The sequence below is a fragment of the Podarcis pityusensis genome, assembly GCF_964106645.2.
Source record: "Podarcis pityusensis genome assembly, chromosome: 8".
Taxonomy (NCBI): Eukaryota; Metazoa; Chordata; class Lepidosauria; order Squamata; family Lacertidae; genus Podarcis; species Podarcis pityusensis.
In genome coordinates, this window is record NC_138033.1 from 53,413,626 (window position 1) to 53,427,055 (window position 13,430).

General features: G+C 47.7%; 1 long non-coding RNA gene across 2 annotated transcripts in view; it reads right to left on the reverse strand.

The window, feature by feature from the left end:
* Positions 1–601: 601 nt before the first annotated feature.
* Positions 602–13,430, reverse strand: part of LOC308483053 — a 29,990-nt gene continuing 17,161 nt past the window's right edge. For both annotated transcript variants that reach the window (XR_013989565.1, XR_013989566.1), the window contains 2 exons: positions 2,920–3,008; positions 602–1,111 (listed from right to left, as the gene is read on the reverse strand). This is a non-coding gene — a long non-coding RNA (uncharacterized lncRNA). The remainder of the gene's footprint in view (positions 1,112–2,919; positions 3,009–13,430) is intronic.

Sequence of the window (13,430 nt, forward strand, 5' to 3'; positions counted from 1 at the left end):
CAAGTTGTCCATCCATCTCTAATAATTACCAGCTGCTGAGATTTGCATTTCCAAAACAGGAAATATGAAATTAGGTGACATCATGGATTTCTTATCCTCTAATACAGGCATGTCCAACTCCCAAGAGACTGTGATCTACTCCCAGTATTAAAAAACTGGCAGTGATCTACCTATTGTCATTGGAGGGAAGAGGAACATGCATGGGGTGGATGGGTGGATTGCCCAGGGTGGTTGAGCTTTTTTTAGGACGGAAGTGCCTGGAGTTGTTGAGCTTTTTTTTTTTTTTTTGGGGGGGGGGAGGATTGCACAGAGGTTTTTTTTTAGTTCCCCCCACCCTGTAACTTTTTGTACACAATAAGGATCCCACAATCTACCAGGATCAGCCAGGAATCTACTGGTAGATCGCAGTCTACTGGTTGGACATCCCTGCTCTAATATTTAATGCTTGAGTAATTCAGCCGATTATTTGAGTATTCTCTGTGTCATCACTTATGACACTTTTCTTAGAGGGGGAATAATTTAAGATTCCAAAATGGCAGGATGCTGATGACAGCGAGTAAAGAGAGAGATGGAAAGAAAAGAGTGTTCTCTTTGGGCAAAAAGAGACTACAAAATTAACAATCAAGTTGTTCTGCATTAGCTTTTACAAAGTTAAAAACTTATAATTCACCAGTTTCTTTGTTGCTATTCACTTTGTCTTTTACCAGCTTGTTAACTGCATCACTTTGATGAATATACACATGCATGAATACAAATATATATGGCTATCACTCATTTGCAAGGCTTTGAAACATTGCTGAAAGTTTAAATGACGGGTAGCATTTATTCATGCTGCAGTATGCTGCTCAAAGTTTTGATACGGGATTAAAAATAATAAGAAGAATGACATTTGGAGTTAAAAGACGACATCTTGATTAAAGCCAGAACAAATTGCTTGGCATAGGTTCAAGACTCTTTTTTTGCATGCCCATCAAGTCTTTGATGCTCCCCTGTTGTCTCCCAGGCTTGCAGTGGGAGGAGTCAAATCCTGTGGCAGTGATGTAATTTCATAGAATCATAGAATTGGAAGGGGTCCCAAGGGTCATCTAGTCCAACCCTCTGCAACATACTTCTGCAAGTCAAGTGGGATTGGGGAGAAATTCAGTTTGCATTCAAAGGGAAACCTGGCTAATTTGCACCAATTGAAACACTTCTTTGAAGTTTGGACAACTCTGAATTTTGAAGTGAAGTTTTACAGCAATGTAAAGTGTACAAAAATGCCTGTACTAGGGTAAAGTATGCAGAAAAATGCATATACTAGTGAACATAAGATACAAAATGCATTATTTTAGGGAAAACAGCTTGTAAAAATGCGCATATTTTGAGAAATCTGCCCAAAAATGCTGATGAATTTTCATGAAGACTTTGAAATAGCCACCCCAAATTGATGTTGTGATGTAGAGAACTGAATTTAAGATAGGGGAAAAAATAGAAACTGATCAAAACCAAAGTCAACAGGTTCACCTATTCCTATCCCTCAGCCATGCAGCTGTGTTTTCAGGATCCACATGACTCAGTCATCAAAACGCTAACCCATATTCCACCTCGCCCAATTTAATTCAGGTTGACTCTTTCTTTCTGCCAATAACCCAGCCTCTATTCCAGCACTGATGAGACCCCTATCTGCCTAGCAAGATTGACACATTCTGTACCTTCAGACTATGCCCTGAGAATGATGCAGTCCTTTTAAAACCGACACTGAACTACACTAGCGCTTGGCACCAACTGCACTATACATTTGAAACACATCCTTTGAAACTGTCAGGGCTTTCCCAAAGATTCCTGAGAAATGAAGTCGGTTGAGAGAGGTGAGAGTTGTTTGGAGACCCGCATTCCCATTCACAGAGCTACAATTCTCAGAGTTCCATGGGAAGTGATTGCTAAACCATTCTGAGAATTGTAGCTCTGCAAGGGGAATGGAAGTCTCCTAACAAGTCTTAGCACTCTTAACAAACTACAGCTCTTGGGATTCTTTGGGGGAAGCCAAGAGTGCTTAAAGTAGCATGATACTTCTTTAAACGTATAGTGCAGATGAGGCCTATGTGTATGTGGGGGTGATCACTGCTCATGCACCTGAAGGAGACTCATGCCCATAACAAGTCTTGCCACAATAAATCTGTTGGGTTTTCACACATGCCTATTTTGTGTTTGTTGTTGCCGCTCTTGCTGCTGCAGCAACACTTGATGTTGTGAAGGATACTCAGCTGCCACCCAAAATGGCAGCCTTACACTGTCTCCTCCTCTCCTGTTCCCTGCAGTGTGTGCTATCCATTCAGTGACATCACTGCTTGGCAACACTCTTTGCCCGTGCAAAGGGCAGCCAATGAAATTGACTGAGGGCAGGGAAACTTTGGATGTGACAACATCGTGAGTCTGGGGAAGTGAGGAGGAGAAAGGGATGTGGGTCTGCTGCTTCCAGCAGTAGCCATGAGACCCCCATAATGTCAAGCTCTGGTCTGACACAACTGCTTTTTTAAAAAGCTTGCTTCTCCTGCTAACAGTCAACTCAATAATGACCGACACATATCACCCGAAGATATGTCATTTCATCTCTGCGGGTGACATCTCAGTTGATCAAACAGTTGTCAAGTTGTTCGCCGTTTTGATGGCTATTAAACATCCCTTCCACAGCTAAATGAGTACACTTGCTAGCAACCCTCCAGCTATTCATAAAGAGATATTATGTTGGTGAAACAAGACCTGGCTGAACATTGCCTGCTCCTGAGGGCTAAAAGGGACTTAAAAGAAAACCTTTCTATAATATTTTGCAAGGGATTCCCCCACTCTCTTTCTCCCCCTGCTCACTCCCCACATACAGACTTTGAGCCCAAAGGCAAAATAACTTTGCCATTATCTCCCTTGGAACATGCACTAACTCACCACTATTTCTGCAGGGCTGAGCTGTTCGTGTCAGTGGAGTCGTCCGGGTGAGCTGGAGAATATCAGAGAGGGTCGCCACTCCTGTTTGCCTGCAACAGAGCCATGTCAAAAGCTTCTCAGTAATCAACAGAGCTTAAAGAAAGTCTCCGATTAGGCTTCCCTTTCATCTTTCTCTCTCCCCTTCCCCTCCCCACTGGTGTTAGCAATCAGCCCTCCAACTCTTCCGCTCTCTTAACAAATTTTGATTTATCTTTTAATCAGGGGATAGGCTGTGCCATTTTTTTTTTACTGCAGCAGAAGTTATTCTTGGATGCAAGAGTTTCAGTATTGCCATAGTGGTCGATTAGCCCAGGAGTGAGTGCTACAGAAGGGATTGCTTCTGAACGCGTGTAAAATAATGCCACACCAAAACTTGTCCTCCTATTTCTCAGCAGTTTCCTTCCCCCACAAAAGAGCTTTATATAATTTGCCTCATTTTCAGGGCATTGAAAATTGATTCAGAATGAGGTTAAGCATCCCTTCTCATTGCAAGGTGGTCAAGATTGGTGCCTGTGTTTCTCTTTCCATTAAACATTTCTCCAGCACTAGGCCCTCTCCCCATCTGTCCATGCTTCCTGATCAGAAGAAGCCCCTTGGGAGACACCACCTCCCCTGTGATTTAATCAAAGTTCAGAAAACTGGAAAGTTATTTACCCAATGCCTGAGACTGGTAAGCCCATTTATTTTGTTTTTAAGGAAAGTCCTCCCTTTTACCTTAAAAACAAAATCTTTCCACTCTTGCTTCTGGAAGAGGAAAAAAAGAGTTCACATGCATGCACCAACCCATGCAGAAGCCAAGGAACAGCTATCAACATCATGGTGGGCAGCCTCCTTGCCTTTCTGTGCACACAGGAACACCCAGTCAAGGATGTCATGGTTGTTGTTTTTTAAGGAAGCTAGGACACCTGGAAAAGCTGCATATTGCTGATCACCAGATGATGATGTGTGGAATGAAAGGAAAGGAAGGACACTCACAAACATCCCTCAGTTATCTCAAAGGTAAGACAAGTGGAAGAAAACTCCCACATCCCACACATGAGAATTTCATTTAATTTTTTTCTCTTTTCTTGGATATTTTGCATATCCAAAAAAACATCTATTGGATATAGAGAATAATTGATACCAGCCACCACAAAGCTAGGATTAGGAGGAAGGGCTTCCAGGCCTAAGTGCCAAAGCACTTTCCCCCACAATATCAAGCAAAGAAATCTGTGCTCATCCAGCTCAGCCCTAAAATCCATGATCACTGAAAAATGAAACTTCTGCCCAATGCCATTCTAGTTCAGACTCAGGTCTTTTGGCAAAGCTGTGTTTGGAAACCTACAAGACCCACTCCAGAAGAATGCCCAGGCCATCTCCACACATTCAAAAGAGCCAGTAGTGACTACAGTGTTGGACATAGACTTAGAGTGATCCAGGTTCAAATTTCTGCTCAGCCATGATGCTCACTAAGCAACGTTGGGCCAGTCCACAGAAAAATCCACAGTTCTCATGATAAAAGGGCTCAATAACAAGAAGTTATGGAACAGTTATTTATCTGTCTACCACCTTCCACAGACATGTATCAAGGTGATGTACAAAATCCAATAAAAGTGGCTACCCCCCCAGTTAAAAACAACCCACCCACCCACCCATTGCACCCACATCATCAGATAAAATTTTTAAAAAATACAAAAGAGACACCCATGTTAGAGATCTATCCATCCAGCATGGAAACAAAACAAAATGCTTTCGGTTGTTTCCGGAAGGTAAAGATAGTAGACAACTGTTATATCTCAAGAGAAATGCAATTCCACAGATCAGGGGCAGTCACACAAAAAGCCCTGCTCTGAGTTCCTGTGGAGTCTGTTTCTGATGTATTTGGAACTTGATGGAGAAGTGCTCCCACAGACCACAATGGCCTACCTGGTATATATGTAGCCAGGGCCTGAGCTGCATAAGCTCTTTTATGTTAGTACCAGTCACCATACCCTCCAACATTTCTCCAATGAAAATTGGGGACGTCCTTGGAAAATAGGGACACTTGGAGGGTCTGCAGTTACACGCATGATCATGTAGCCATCCCCACTGACACAATGAAGGATTTATTAGTAAAAATATATGCAATGAATTGGGCTAAAAAGGCAACAGGGAATCAGCACAGGCTCAGATACATTGGTGTAATGCGCTCCTGGAGATTCACACCTGTAAGGAGAAGAATTGTGTCCTTAGAAGATTCCAAATGGTCTTGAAAGGTGACCATGTGTAGCATGCATTGCAACAAGTCAGCATGAGGCAGAGAAAGCACAAATTAGTGCTGTGTGTCCCTTGGTCACTGCAAAAGTAAGGTAAGCTCAACAGAAACGCTGCACCTCACCCAAGTGAATCTTCATCAACATTTTCTCTCTTATTTCCCAATGTTTAAATCAGTTTCTTTTCTCATTAACTGATGGAGAATGGTTAAAAAATAAAATAAAATGCAGGATGATTTTTTTTTTTTTGGTACAGCACTAGCATGAATGGTAGTTGCAAGGTCATCATGACAGCTAATAATTTTCCAATCTCTGACACTAGCTTCCTGTTTGGCTTTGAGACATCCCCTTAATCCTTCTTTATCACAGTTGTCCTGATAACAACTTTCTTGCCTCTTGAGAGTGCTTTGAAGATTTATTGGGTACTGGTCTGATAGTGCTTTGAAGGCAAGAGCTCTATACACAAACTCTGGGGCTGGATCTGTAATCTGAAGGAACGCTTCTAAAAGGAAAACCTATTTTCCCCAGCAATGCAACTGGTAAAAAAAATCAATAAATATATTGACATTCAAATGCTGCTTTGTTCTATTTCCATTAAACTTAAGGCTCAGCTCAATAGCTGAATTCACACCATATAATTAAAAGGTGATGCAGTGGTCTAAACCACTGAGCCTGGGGCTTGCCGATCAGAAGGTCGGTGGTTCAAATCCCCGTGATGGGGTGAGCTCCCATTGCTCGGTCCCAGCTCCTGCCAATCTAGCAGTTTGAAAGCAGACCAGTGCAAGTAGATAAATAGGTAACACTGTGGCGGGAAGGTAAATGGCATTTCCGTGTGCTGCTCTGGTTTCACCAGAAGTGGCTTAGTCATGCTGGCCACATGACCCAGAAAAACTGTCTGCAGACAAACGTCAGCTCCCTCGGCCAGTAAAGTGAGATGAGCGCCACAACCCCAGAGTTGTACGCGACTGGGCTTAACTGTCAGGGGTCCCTTTACCTTTTATTAAAGCACTATGATATCACTTCGAACAATCATGGCTTTCCCCAAAGAATTCTGGGAGCTGTAGTTTGTTAAGGGTGTTGACAGCTGTTAAAAGGTAAAGGTAGGGGACCCCTATTTTCCCCCCAGAGCTATAGTTCCCTCGGAAGTGGGATTGAATGTCAAACTACTCCTAAGAACTGTAGCTCTAGAAGGGAAATATGGGGTCTCCTAAGAATCTTCAACAACTACAGCTCCCAGAATTCCTTGGTGTATAGGAATGCAGCCTTAATAACTGAGAACCTTAGGACCAGTTTTAGAATGTATGCAAGTAATGACTGCAGTGTGGGGGGAACTTGAAGGTGATTCATCATAGATCAAAACATCATAGGGAACACTCTTGTATCTTCTCATATCACCTCAAGTACCAGTCATCAAGGATTGTGAAATCAAGTGATCCAGTTGTGCTTGTTAACTGATCCTTGATAAGTCTCCAGTACACGTTTGAAAAGTAGTGTGTGCTTGGGTTGGCATAAAGTCAGTGATTACTTTAGTAGGGCTCCCCTACCTCCAGCAATGAAACTGTTTGACAGGAGATTCAGGACAGGGAAGCACTTCCTCTCACATCATTTAACTGATCTGTGGAACTTATTTCCACAACATGTGATAGGCTTTAGTTCAGACCAGGGTTGGGGAACCTGTACCTCTCCAGAGGTATCTGGACTATCATCCACAGCTACCATGTGGGTGATGGGAATTGTAGTTCAACAACCCTGGCTTAAATGACTTTAAGGAAGACAGTTAAATTCATGAAAGCCAACTGAGGACTACAAGTCATGATGGTACTATGCAACCACCAGTGTCATCATCCCACTGCAACATTTGTGTGAACAAGGCCTAGTGTCCAGGCTGATTGCACATTCAGCCTCAATTATGAAGTAGTGATAAGAGGATTTCTTTCATTTTATTATTCTGTTCTTCCTCTGGTTCATTATGAGCTATGTTCTACTCCTCCTGAATTCCAGTTTAACCAGGGGAATATGTAAAACCAGTTTAAGAGTTGGAGCATATGTATGGTGCTGCAGTGTCTAGTTGCTTCAGTTAAACTCTTGCATCTTTTCTCTCTGCATCTCTGTTGGATACCTTGTCAGCTCTGTATGCTTATATTTGGACATCGTTGAACTCTAACTACTGTTTTGAGAACAGAAGAAGATCCAAAGAAAGGTGGTTTTAAGACCTGTATACATAGACATCAGCACTGACGTTGAAATTACATGCTATATTCTTAGGTGTTATTTACTTCCCTTTTGGGAAAACTCCATGCAAAACTTCTTTCATGTTCCTGAAATAAAAGCTTGTTAACGCTATACTTAACCTGTCCAAAATGGAATGGTGACTTCTACAAAGGCCGGGGAAGGTTCTAATCTATAATTTGCAGGAAATAAGGCTGGTTCCGTGTTGTGCTTTGCAAGAAACTTCATTACTCCACTGCATTCAGAAGCTGCCCTTTATGTCAGAAATACTTGTCTTGGAACATAAATAAATCTGATCTACATTTTTAAAACATTTTTTTAAAAAGGTCTTCCATGGTATATGAAAAAGATCTTTCCCACCTTCCTCTTCTACAGTGCCTGAAATATTGAAGAGTAATTGGTAACCAATACTGCAATCCTAATCCCTACTTAGTTGAGAGTAAGTGTCATTAAACTCAAAGGGGCTTACTTCTGAGTAAACACTTGTAGGACTACCTGATTAAGCTGGTTCCCAAATGTGATGTTCACTCACAGTGGTGGCTAGTGTCCATTGGGACTGGTGGAAAGGAAGGCAAAGAAGTCCACAGTATATGCAGCCTGAGCCATTCATGGGTAGAGCCAACTAATTTTAGCTTTGTCCCTATCCTTCTCCTTGCTGAGGTCCACAAGAGCAACATTGAAATTGAGGAGGAAGCTAACAGCCAGTGCCATTGCCTGAACTGGATGTAAGTAAGAAAGAAGTCAGGTGGGGGCTGGCTGGGAGCAGACTGTGGTTGCTGGGGATGCAGAGCTCCATTTGCCTTTATGGACCAAGCTCCAGCTTATATTTACCTATTGTACTTTATATGATGGCTGCCTACTGAATACTTTATCTTGGAAAGTATTGCCTTTGTGGTGACATCAGATGACAGAAAAGCCCTAATTGCAGTGGTAGATCTGTAATGGTTCAGTCACACAGATGCAATTAATAAGAGCATAAGAAAAGCCCTGCTGGACTAGACCAGTAGGTCTATCTAGTCCACCATGTTGTTCCCAGATGCCTCTTGGAAGCCCATGAGCAGAACACATCATGACGCTATTGTGACCAGATGTTAAGAGCTACTGGAGATAGAGCAGGTGTGGGGAACCTTTGGACCTCCAGATGTTGCTGAACTACAGCTCCCATCATCCCTGGGGATGTTTATTGGAGATGATGGGAGTTATAGTTCAGCAACATCTAGAGGGCAAAAGGCACCCTATGCCTGTAATAACTCAAGGGACCCTTAGTACATGACTGCTTCATGCAAACTGAACTGAGCCACCCGAACTTCCATTTGGAATGTCTTCCTGCACGGTAAATTGTTCTCAGATCCATACTAGCCCTGTACACTTACCTTATACAATGGGTCCTCTGAAATATACTCAGAGTCGCAAAGTGATTTCATGCTCTTTATTCAGCTCATAGTGGTGAGGAGGAATGAATAAATGTCCCCTCACAGTATCTGCTTTATATACATTATTTACACAATGGGCTGCACATGATTGGCTAATTCTGGAATTCTACTGTAAGCCAATCAGGTTGTGGATTCACTTCTATCTGGAGCAGGATTGGGTGGTTCCTGCCAACCAATCATACTGCTGCATTGTTCTAGGACCAATCAGACTGCTGCATTCTGAATCCTATTGTTCTAGGACCAATCAGACTGCTGCCTTTTGGATCCTATTGTTCTAGGACCAATCAGACTGCTACAGTTTGGATCCTATTCAACTCAGTACATAACACCCCTCCCCTCTAAGTTCCAGTCCTGCCCGGGAGGTCGCATTCATAGTCCTCAAGGTATGCCGGCGGCCTACGTGTGCGTTGTGGCCTGGGGTGTTCCCTGGTCCGGGCTCCGGGTTCTGGCTCGTGTTCCAAGGATGCTGGCTGTGATGCGGCTGTTTGGTCTGGTGCAACCGGCTCGCTCAGTCGTGGTTCTGGTTCCGGTGTCCTTTCGGCCTCACGGGTCCTCTCTGTATTTACTGATTCTGCCTCTCCTGCTGGCCCCTCCTGCTCTATGGGCCTCACTGCCCCGCTGTTCCCTTGGGACTCCTCTGACCTGTCCTCCTCCTGGTTTTCTCCCGGGAATCGTCGCCGTATCTGGTCGCAGTGGCGGCGCCAGCATTGCCCCCCATCCGTTAGCACCTCGTACGACACGGGGCCAGTGACCCTGGTGATTGTGGCGGGTACCCATGCTGGGCCTGCCCCAAAATTCTTTGCGTACACTGGGTCCTGGGCCTCGAAGGTCCGGGGGTTCCTGCCTTCCCCCACCACTACCTCATCCTGAGCTCTATCGGGGTGAAGGCGGTCCAATCTGATTGCAAGGCGCCGACCCATTAGTAGTTCAGCGGGGCTCCGGCCAGTCGTTGAGCTGGGGGTGCTGTGCTGTGCTAGAAGGAATGTGGCAAGGCGGTACTCCCAGTCCCCTTGCGTCATGCGGCGAAGGGTGTCCTTGGTGGTCCGCACCATGCGTTCTGCTTGGCCATTGGTGGCAGGGTGGAACGGCGCCGAACGGATGTGGCGGATGGCGTTCTGCGCTGTGAAGGTTTGGAATTCTCCTGACGTAAATGCAGTCCCGTTGTCTGAGACGAGAGTGTCAGGGAGCCCGTGGGTTGCAAACAGCCTGCGTAGTACCCGGATGGCTGCGGACGTGGAAGTGGATGGTACCAGTGCGACTTCCAGCCATTTGGTGTAGGAGTCCACCACTATGAAGAATGTTTTCCCCTGAAAGGGGCCAGCGAAATCCACATGCAGGCGTGACCATGGTGCTCGGGCGGACTCCCAGGACTGGACTGGGGCCCTTGGGGGATCTGGGCGGGATTCTTGGCAGGCCTGGCAGTGTTTGACCCAGGCCTCTATCTCTCCATCGATCCCCGGCCACCACACATAACTCCTGGCAAGGGCCTTCATTCTTACTACCCCTGGATGTGTCTCGTGTAGGGCTGTGAGGACCCTTTTGCAGAGGGGCTGGGGAACAACGACTCTGCTTCCCCATAACAGGCACCCCTTGTGGGCCGACAGTTCATGTTTGCGGGTTGTGTAGCCGGCGAATTCTGGCCCGGGGCTGCTGCTGGGCCATCCCCTCCACACCCAGTCCAGGACCCGGGAGATGACCCTATCTTTCTTGGAATGGTGTGCAACTTCTTGTGCCTGAATGGGGCGGTCGGGAAGCAGCTCTAGGCTCATAACCTCTTGTGCAGGTGCTGGGTCAGGGCCTGTTTCCGGTAGTGGTAGCCTGCTGAGGGCGTCCGCATGGCCCATCGCCTTCCCAGGTCGGTGAATCAGTGCATACTGGTAGCTGGCAAGGAAAATTGACCACCTGAGGACGCGAGGAGACAGCACTTGGGGGGTCTGCTTTTCGGGGGCAAACAAGCCAAGCAACGGCTTGTGGTCAGTCACCACGGTGAAGGGCCGCCCGTACAAGAAATCATGGAATTTTTTTACTCCCTTTACGATTGCCAGACCCTCCTTGTCGATTTGCGAGTAGTTCCGCTCGGTTGTGTTGAGTGTCTGGGAAAAGTACGCCACCGGTACCTCTCTTCCATCCGGGAGTTGGTGCCCCAGGACAGCTCCAATGCCATAGGGTGAGGCGTCGCATGCTAGCACCACCGGCAGCCTCTCGTCGAAGTGTGCCAAGACCGAGTTTGAGACAAGCAAGTCCTTGACTGCCTGGAATGCGGCCTCCTGGCGCTGGCCCCACACCCAAGGGGCCCGCTTGTCCAGGAGTCTGTGTAGGGGCTCCGCTACCGCCGCCTTGTGGGGAAGGAAGGAATGGTAAAAGTTCAATAGTCCCAAGAAGGCCTGAAGTTCAGTCTTGCTCTTGGGCGCTGGGGCATCACAAATGGCCCGTACCTTGTCCCCAGTCGGGTGGACCCCTTCTGCGTCCACCATAAATCCCAGAAAGTCCACCTGAGGCACTCCTAGTAGACATTTTTCCCGCTTCACCTTGAGACCCGCCGTCTGGAAACGGTGCAGAACGGTGCGGAGGCGGTCCTCAAACTCCTCTGGTGTGGGGCCGGCAATCAACACATCATCGAAGAAGGGGGTGACGCCAGGAATCCCTTTAAGGAGAGAGTCCATTATATTCTGGAATATGCCTGGTGCCACGCTGACACCGAATTGCAGCCGCTTTACCCTGAACGCTCCTCTGTGCGTCACAATCGTCTGTGCCTCTGCTGTGGCCTCATCTACTGGCAGCTGTTGATATGCTTGGGCCAAGTCCAGCTTGCCAAAAATTTTCGACCCAGCCAGGGTGGCAAGGACATGGCTGACCACTGGCACTGGGTATGCGTGGGCCGTGAGGGCCTTGTTTATGGTACATTTGTAGTCTGCGCAGATGCGGACCGAACCATTAGGCTTGACGGGTGTGACGATTGGGGTTTCCCAGGGAGCATTAGGCACCGGCTCCAGCACTCCTTGCTCTACGAGTCGGTCCAATTCCTCGTCTATACGGGGTTTCAAGGCGAACGGGACCCGGCGGGCCTTGAGCCTGACCGGTCGTACTGCGGGGTCAAGCTGTAGCGCAATGGGGGGGCCCGTATACTGTCCCAATTTCCCATCGAAAACCCCTGGAAATTCCTTGCATATGGCGTCCACGTCCACTTGTAAGCTAGTGTGGTTCACCCCGGTGACAGCTAGCCCCAGTGGTCCAAACCATGCCAATCCCAGTAAGCTAATGTAGGGGCCCTTGACCACAAGCAAGTCCAGTTGCCGCGTCCGCCCTCGGTATTGCACCCTGAAGGTCCCCACCCCCATTGTGGGGACCTTACGTTTCTGGAAGTCCCGGAGGGTGAATGGGGCCGGCCTGAGTTTGGGACCCCCAGTGGGACACAGTTTCCTTAAGGTCCTTGCCGAGATTATGGATAGAGTTGAACCCGTGTCAAGCTCCATGCGGCATGGGGCCCCCTCTATCTGTACCTCTACATAAATTTTCTCTACGTTGGGGTGGGGCAACTGGTATACCTGGAAGTCCGTGAGCTCCGTCGAGTTGCCTTGGTGCGTTGGGCCCCGGGACCTGGGGCTCTTGGATTGGTCATCTGATGCCTGGTGTCGGGTGGGCCGAGCCCGACACACCCGGGCGATGTGTCCCGATTTTCTGCACTGCCTGCACTCTGCGTTGCGGAAACGGCAGGTCCTCCTCTCGTGACTCTCCCCGCAGCTTGCGCAGTTCCCTCCTTCTCGTCGAGGCAGCTGTGGTCTGTGCGCTGCTTGAGTGCGCTGCTGTACTCGGTGCACCTCCTCCCTGTCGGATCCTGAGTCGTCGGTGAGGTCTTCATGGTGGACCCTCGGTTGGGATGGCAGGCTCGGCCGTGCCTCTTGGGTCGACCTCTCGGCAGCTTCTGTTGCCAGGGCCTCCTCCAGAGCGACCTGGAACGTTAGGTCCTTCTTAGCGTAGAGGCGCCGTTGCAGCTTCTCATCCTTCAGGCCACCGACGAGGCGGTCACGAAGCATGTTCTCCAGCTCTGAGAAGTTGCAGAACCGGGCGGCTTGGCGGAGAGAGGTCACAAACCCAGTTATGGTTTCCCCAGGGGCTTGCCGCTTTGCGTAGAAGGCATTTCGACGAGCCACCACTGAGGGCTGCGGCGAAAAGTGCCCCTTCAGCTGTTCCATTATTGTTTTGTATGGAACAGTAGCGACGTCTTCAGGCGCAAGGAGAGCCCGGGCGATTTCAAACGTCTCCTCTCCGCAGACGCTGAAGAATATCGCCCTCTTCTTGGCGTCTTCTTCGTCGGTGACCCCTTTGGCTTCTAGGAGGAAGGTGAAACGGGAGGCGTACGCTTCCCAGTCTCCAGATGCTGGGTTGAATGGCGAGAAGCTGCTGTTGGCTGCCATTCTGAGTTCCTTGTGCCCCGGAGCTGAAGCCTGGATACACGGTGCGAGGCAGCGGTGCGGCAGTTGGCGGTGCTGCGGTGCTGTGTGTGGCAGTCAGCTCAGCGGGATCCCACCTTCGTCGCCAGTGAAATATACTCAGAGTCGCAAAGTGATTTCATGCTCTT